The 7,917-nt window shown below is 36.0% G+C and overlaps 1 pseudogene across 1 annotated transcript; it reads left to right on the forward strand.

Annotated features, from left to right (window-relative positions):
* Positions 1 to 6,749: 6,749 nt before the first annotated feature.
* Positions 6,750 to 7,607, forward strand: LOC311168613 (large ribosomal subunit protein eL6-like; annotated as a pseudogene). The gene has a single exon. The product of its transcript is annotated as a large ribosomal subunit protein eL6-like (transcript).
* Positions 7,608 to 7,917: the final 310 nt, after the last annotated feature.

The following is a 7,917-nucleotide window of genomic DNA, read 5'->3' on the forward strand; positions in this document are numbered from 1 at the left end:
GATTTACTACACATCTTAAATTGGTGTCATTATCTTTCATTGTTTATTGAAAAATTTTCAATAGTTGCCACTTTTAACTCTTGCACATTCCCAATTTCTGTATTTTCTCCTTCTAAAGCCAATTTTATGAGTTTGTTGAGCATTTTTATTTTAATCCACTTGTCTTAGGCTCCCGATCTGCTTTCAGCATAATATCCTCAGAACCATCTTCCCATTTACTAATTCCTTCCTCAGCTATATCAAATGTGCATTGAATTACCTTCACTGAATATCTTAATGGTTTTGAATTAATGCATTTTATTTTTATTATTCAATTTGAAATGTGTTTGTTCCTTTGTGAAACTGAGCTTTCATTGCCTACATTTCTTTTATTACTTCAATGACAAAAACTCATAAGAATTCAGCTTTAGAGGATCCTTTGGTTTGGTTTGTATCAGAATTTCTTTTGTCAAGAGCCTTGGTAATATACATCTAGAACAAGTTTCATATATTCCCTTATGACATTTAAAAAATACTGCTTATCTAGAATGAATATGTTCATTTCTCAAAATTTGCAAATAGTGTGAATTGGAATGTTAAGCACATCAAACGGAGACTAAAGTTTTCTCTCTTAAAGGAACTAACTTCAATTCACCCAGACTTTAGTAGAAACAACTATTCTTATAATCAACCAGGGTTTTTGGCAGATTTTTGCTTTTATTACATGTTACTATGAATATAGCTTCTTGAAGTTTCCATCATTATTTATTATTATTGTTTTCACATTTTCCCTTCTTGGTACATGTTGAAATGCAGATATGTGAATGAATCAATTGTGAACTCACCAATGCAGCTAAAGTTCAGGTCACATGCTTTGCTTTCAACTTTTTAGTAATATATTTATCTCTGATTTCTAACACTGTTTATAAGCATAATATTGTATATTTTTCTATTTTCCACCAAAAGTAGCACTGTTTTGCCACTTTTAGTAGGAGAGGTTTCAATACCTTAGTCCACCATGTCTGAATCACACATTCCCTAATCTATGATTGTTACAGAGCAAGATGATGAGGAGTCCATACTTTCAGTTCAAGTCATATCTTTTATTTTAGACAACTCAGTTAACATCTCAGAGAACCAAGGAAATACTACATGTTACTTTTCTTACTTTTCTCACAGGAGGTGCTGTCTGTATTCAAATGATGTAGAAGTAAAATATATGTATAAATACTTTGGATGATACAAAATATGGCACAAATATAAAGAACTCTTATAACTGTTTTAGATTATTTGATTTTAGAAACATATTGGAAACCTTATTTTCATCCAACAAAGTGTAATGGCTACAACTATAAACAATGTGTTTTGGGTTCATATTCTCTCCAGCATTTATAAGATAAATGAACTTGAATAAATCACTTAATGCCCCATGCTTACTATTTCTTACTTATAAAATTAGAGAAAACAAAAGCACCTACTTTATTAGGTAATTTGAGAACTAAACATGTTAATATTCACACTCTGCTTAGGTCAGCATGATGCAAAGACAGTTCACAGATCATGCTGGTTCACAAATTGCTCTTGGCCAGTGAAAGTACAGAAATTTCAAGTAAACATTCAGAAATTTTTAATCAGTCTGACAGTAATTAAGTACAGTAACTAATAAAAAAAATGACAGTAACTGACAGTAACTAATAAAAAAATGGACATGCATTTTTATTTCACTTTTATACAAGTTTATATTATTTGGCAAAAAATATCCTTTATCACAAATAACTTTGGAAACACTAACTTAGAATCTGCCACATAGACAGACAACTGTTATTTGTTATTATAATTATTGCTATTACAGGGGAATATGAAGATAGACATTGAACAATCTCTTTATAAATGGGACATTTTACCATTCTTTGTAGAAACTATGAAAAAATAAGGGGGATTTTTCCTTTTGCGAGCTGACAATCTCTTTCAGATGTCCATAACACTGAAATTTTTCTCATGTAAAGAAGAGGAAGGTGCTTCTACCTAGGGTTGAACAGTGTTTAAGCTGAGTCTGATTGTTTAATAAAGCCATGAAACATCCTTTTTTGCCTAGGGTCTCGGAAAAGTCACACAGTGAAGCATATGCTTCCAGAATAATAAAGGAAAGCTTCAGAGGAAGAAAAGATACCCAATCTAGAGATTGATTAGGGAATGCTAGCATTGACACAGCCTGCAGGTCATTCCCATTTCTGAGAAAGGAAAGCTTGATGGAAGGATACAAAAATATCACCTCCTGGGCATCCCTGGTGGTGCAGGGATTAAAGATAGTGCTATCAAGCTATCCTTAGCCACTGCAGCATGAGTTCCATCCCTGGCCATGCAGGGAGCTGACCCACATACCACAGCAGACCTCTCCTGTCTCACCCGCTGCTCCCCTCAGCAGTGTATTTCAGAATATCTGCCTGTTCTGCTCCCCTCTCTCTCTGGTAAATCCTTTCACCACCTCCCCCAAACCCCCACACCTCTGGCCTACACCCCAGTTCTTGTATGCATAAATAAATAAATCTTTAAAAAAAATCACCTCCTCCTGCTCCCAGGCCAGTGAGCAGGAAAATAAGCAAAGATCTAGATCGCAGACACAGAGGCACTATGGCAGGTGTAAAAGAGCACCATTTCCCCATCAGACCATTGCTCTTTCCCCTAACTGTGTTGCTAACACTTCATCCACCACCTGTGACAATCAGCAAAATCATTCCGCAAAATGCTCATTCTCCCGTTGTTGCAACTGACTCACAAGTGATCAAGAGGACTTGTCCTTTAGAAATATTAATTCTGGAATATTGGTCCTTTTGCTCCTCTGAACTTTTCATTGTAAAAAAACAAATGATGGATATGTTGTGGAAACAGTGCTGTGATATGTGAAGTCCTGATGAGATTGGGATGAGTATGTTGAAGAATGACCTAATTCTAACCACACACACTTAACTGCAGCAGCAACAAGAATACTAATAATATTTTTAATTTTAATAAAGTGATCATCTATAAAGCACCTATTAAGTCAGAAACTCTAATACATGGCATCACTTTATTCTAAGAACAATGGTGTGTTAGTTGGTATTTCTAACTTTATCTTACAGTCAAAGAAGCAGGACTTCAGGGGTGAGCAATACATCCAGGGTCACAGAATTAGCAATTTGATCCTGAATCTAACAGATATCCAAGCTGATATTCTGATGTTATTTTAAGAATGGTATTCTTTCTGGTTCTTCATAGCCTAATGGAAACCTTTGGTACGAAATTTGTTAAATGGAGATCAAAATAAAGTTGATGACAACAATGGGCAAAGAAAACAGTAATGTTAATAATAACAATAATTTCTGCAAACTTTTGTTGATAGCTTTATGTGCCAGATGCTTGTTGAACACATTTTCCTACATTCCCTCATATAACCTCATACATTCCCAGTAAGTTCAGTATTATTATTATTCACATGTTAGGTATGGGGAAATAAAGTCATTAATTCAATCGATAAGTGGTAGATGGGAAATTCAGTCCAGCTGGTATAATTACTGACACTAAGACACACAAACTCTCCAAAATTCACTTTATCATCCTCACACTATAAACTTCTCACACTGCTCAATGGCACATGCATGCACAACTTTGAGCATATGAAATGCATTGTTTTTCCAAATATATCATCACATTTGCCTTCATGCCTTTGCTCATAGCATTCTTTTCTTTTACAATCAATTCCACCTTCACTAACCTGTCAAATGCTACTTATTTCACCTAAAGATTTATGTATGAAGATGTTCACTGTAGCATTAGTCATAATAGTAAGCATTTCAAAATGATCTAATTATTTACCAGGAAGGGATAGAAGTAAACATTTCAAATTCCACACAACTATTCTGAAAATCTTGAAATTATACTTTCTAATAATATTAGAAACACATTAGAAACATACAAAAATGGTCACCATATGTGCCTAAAGAATGATATAAAATGCTGAATTCAAAAATAACTTTTTAAAAAAGAAAAAGATAAAATTAGATGTGACCACTTTCATTTTTACACATAATGTACCATTGTTTTTATTTATTTTCCTCATTCTGATAAATGATATTTATAAGGGATTTTTGTTTCTGAGGAGAATATTGCATGAGGGATAGCTGTCACTGTTCTAACAAAGCAGAAGTGAAGACAGTCCCCTGGCATTTTGAACTCCTTAAACCGATAAACTAATAGGCTGAGAAACGGTAACTGTACAGGCCTGGATAATGGATCCTGATTATCAAGAGGAACCTTGTTGATGACACATAGTGTTTCAAGAAGGACCATATAAGGTAGGCACTGATTTACTATGGTACCCATTTTAATAATGGTTTAGTGGAAACCATTATTTTTTTAAAGATTTATTTATTTATTTATATAAGAATCGGGGTACAGACCAGATGCGCGGGAGGGTGAGAGGATTGACCAGAGACAGAGTGGGGAACAGAACAGGCAGACTCACAAAATACACTGATGAGGAGAGCAGCGGGCGAGACAGGAGGGGTCTGCTGCACCATGTGGGACTCTTGCTGGCCAGCCAGAATCGAACCAATGCTGCAGAGGCTGCGGACAGCTTCACAGCACTGTGCTCAACCGCCTGCGCCACCAGGGGAGGCCCAAGTGGAAACCATTCTTAATCAAATAGAAATCGGACCATTTTAAGATTTGATTCTTTTGGAAGAAGTATAGGGGTGGCCCAACCCCTAATAAAAAAACTAAGACTAGATGAGCTGCTGTAAGAGGAAAGGTGAGATATGATAAAAGAGGTGGTAGCAGGAAGCTCTACTTAACAATTTAAACTTCATGATAATTAAGAAACTGGACAAAAACATGGATGAACATGATATGCATTTTCTAAATTCACTTTATCCCAGTTTTCATGTATGAAGAATGCTTTCTGTGATTAGAACATATTACAAATTATGTTCTAGGTGAAAAAGTGACTCAATTAACATCACCTCATTAAGACACAGCAATTATCAAGACTTCCTATCATTTCCCAGTATCCAGCCATGTTGACATTTCCAACAGTTTTGTGTGTCTTTCTAATCATTTTTCATAAATCTATATGTGATAATGATTTATATGTATATACATTAAATCATATTTTATGCATGTACTCTATTACCTGTGCTTTTTTTCTTAAAAACATATGAACAATTTTCATTTTTTTAATTTGAAGTCATGTCCTTTAGTAACAGTACAATATTCCATAACATACTATTATAATTCATATATATAACCCTTAGTCTGACTGCCATAGGCTGAATTGTATCCCATCCAAATTCACACATTGAAGCCTACCTCTCTCCCACATGGGATGGTATTGGAGATGGGTCCTTTAGGAGATAATTAGTTTTTGATGAGTGAATGGGTAGTGCTCATGATGAAATTATTGTCTTAGAAGAAGAGTTCTCTCACCCCCACTACTTTCTCTCTCTCTCTCTCCCCCTCACTCTCTCTCAACACACACACTCTCTCTCTCATATGAGGACACAAGAAAAAATGCAATTGTGTACAATCCAAGAAGAGGAATCTTACTAAATCTCAACCCATGCTGGCACCCTGATTTTGGACTTCAAGGTCCAGAATTATGAGAAATAAATTTCTGTTTTTTAAGCAACTACCCTATGGAATTTTGTCTTGGTAGCCCAAACTGACTAAATCATGTCCCTTCATTTTCAAGTGTCGTATTTCTCTTTAAGAGGTTTTGGTTTAGTTTGGGTCTTGTATATGGAAGATAGTTAAATATTATTTTCTTTATTTTTTTAAACATTTCTTTTTTTTTAAAGATTTATTTATTTATTTATACAAGCACTGGGTACAGTCAGACGCGCGGGAGGGTGAGAGAATTCACCAGAGCCAGAGCAGGGAGCAGAAGAGGGAAACTGACGGAGTACACTGCTGAGGGGAGCAGTGGGAGGCAGAAGAGGTCTGCGCACCATGTGGGACCCTCACCTGGCGGCCGGGGATCGAACCAGCACTGCAGAGGCTGCGGGAAGCCTTGCAACCCAGTGCTCAACTGCTACGCCACTGGGGAGGCCCTAAATATTATTTTCTTAACTAGTTAGACATTAGCTTATTTTCACTAAATTAGTATAATCCAGTCATATTTAATTAAATTATTGATAAAAGTTTAAGTTATTCCTGCCATTGAATTTAGTATTTTTCATCTCACATGCTTTTTAAGCATTATTCTCATGTTATAACTTGTTTGTCACCATTTCTTGGATTAGTAAAGTTTTCTTTATTTCCTTTTTCTAAAATTACATGAAATATATACTTTTATTTATTTTCTTTAGTGGTTATCCTAACAGAAGTATGAAACTTACTGCAACTTTCATTTTTCTATTGTATCTTATTCACTCATAAGGTAAGAAGATAACATAATTTCAAACTCCACACTTTATCACTACTTTGTCTATTTTAATTTAGAAATATGCATTTGTTTTTGAAATGTTTACATATCCAATATGATTTAAATGTCATAACTAATCATTCATTTGCTGACAGCTTCATCTTAAATCTCTCATCTTCCTTTCTTTTGAATTAATTCATCATTTTGCTGGTATTTTTCTTCAACATATCTTTTACAAATATCTTGTATTAATTCTTTTTGTATCCTGATATGCTGAAAATTGTGTGTGTGTGTGTGTGTGTTCAATAGCAAAATAGGTGGATATGTTAGGCAGATATATAAAGTAACCAGAGAAACATTTCCATCTTGCAAGATGGTGGATGAAAAAGCTGAGAAGGTGGCTACTAAAGAAAAGGTACCTGAAGCCAAGAAAGCTGATGCTGGTGTTGAGATAAAGAAGGCCAAGGCCAAAAGCTCTAAGAAAGGGAAGCTCCACTGCAGCCAAAACCCTGTCCCACTAGGAGGAACTGGCTGATATTCCCAATCTGCTATGTATTCCAGAAAGGCCATATAAAGAAGGAAGTCTTCTGTAGCTAAATGCAGGATTGCAAAGAAATATAAAGAGAAGGTTCTCACTACAGTGCCAAAACCAGTTAGTTGGTAGTGATAAGAATGGTGGTAACAGAGAGGTTATACTTCACAAAATGCCTAAATATTACCCTACTGAAGATGTATTTGGAAAGCCATTCAGTCACAGCAGAGAACCCTTCACTCAGCACATGAGACAACTGCGAGCTGGCATCACACCTGGTACCATTCAGATCATCCTTACAGGGTACCCCAGGACACATCCCAGGAAGGTGGTTTTCTTGAAACAGCTGGGTGGTAGTTTCCTACTTGTGACTGGACCTCTGTCCCTCAATCATCTTCCTTGGCACAGAACCCACCAGAAATGTGTCATTGCCACCTCCACCAACATTCTTAAAATTCTTACAAAAAACATTTTACTGATGCTGACTTCAAGAAGCAGCAGCTGCTTAAGCCCTAACACCAGAAAGAGAACTCTGACACAGAGGAAAAATACCAGATTATAGAGCAGTGCAGGGTTGATCAGAAAGCCATGGACCCAGAAATTCTGCCTAAAATCAAAGCTGTTGATTAGCTCCAGGGCTACCTCCACTCTGTGCTGGATCTCACCAAAGGAATTTACCCTCACAAATTGGTGTTCTAAGTTTCCTACATAGAATCTAATTAAATAATGGTCATTAAAAAAAAGATGAAAGAAAATGCTATTAAGTTTTTTTCTTTGCAAGTCTATCTATTGTATGTCTTCATTTGTATTTGTATTTAGCTTTTTGTTTTTTTAATTTATTTTGTTTGTTCGTTTTGTTTATACATGCACTGGGTACAGTCAGAAGCGCGGGAGGGTGAGAGAATTCACCAGAGCCAGAGTGGGGAGCAGAGCAGGCAGAAGGACCAAAGCACACTGCTGATGGGGAGCAGCGGGCGGCAGGAGAGGTCTGTGCCATGTGGGACCCTAC

Source organism: Talpa europaea, assembly GCF_964194135.1.
Source record: "Talpa europaea genome assembly, chromosome: 3".
NCBI classification, from domain to species: Eukaryota; Metazoa; Chordata; class Mammalia; order Eulipotyphla; family Talpidae; genus Talpa; species Talpa europaea.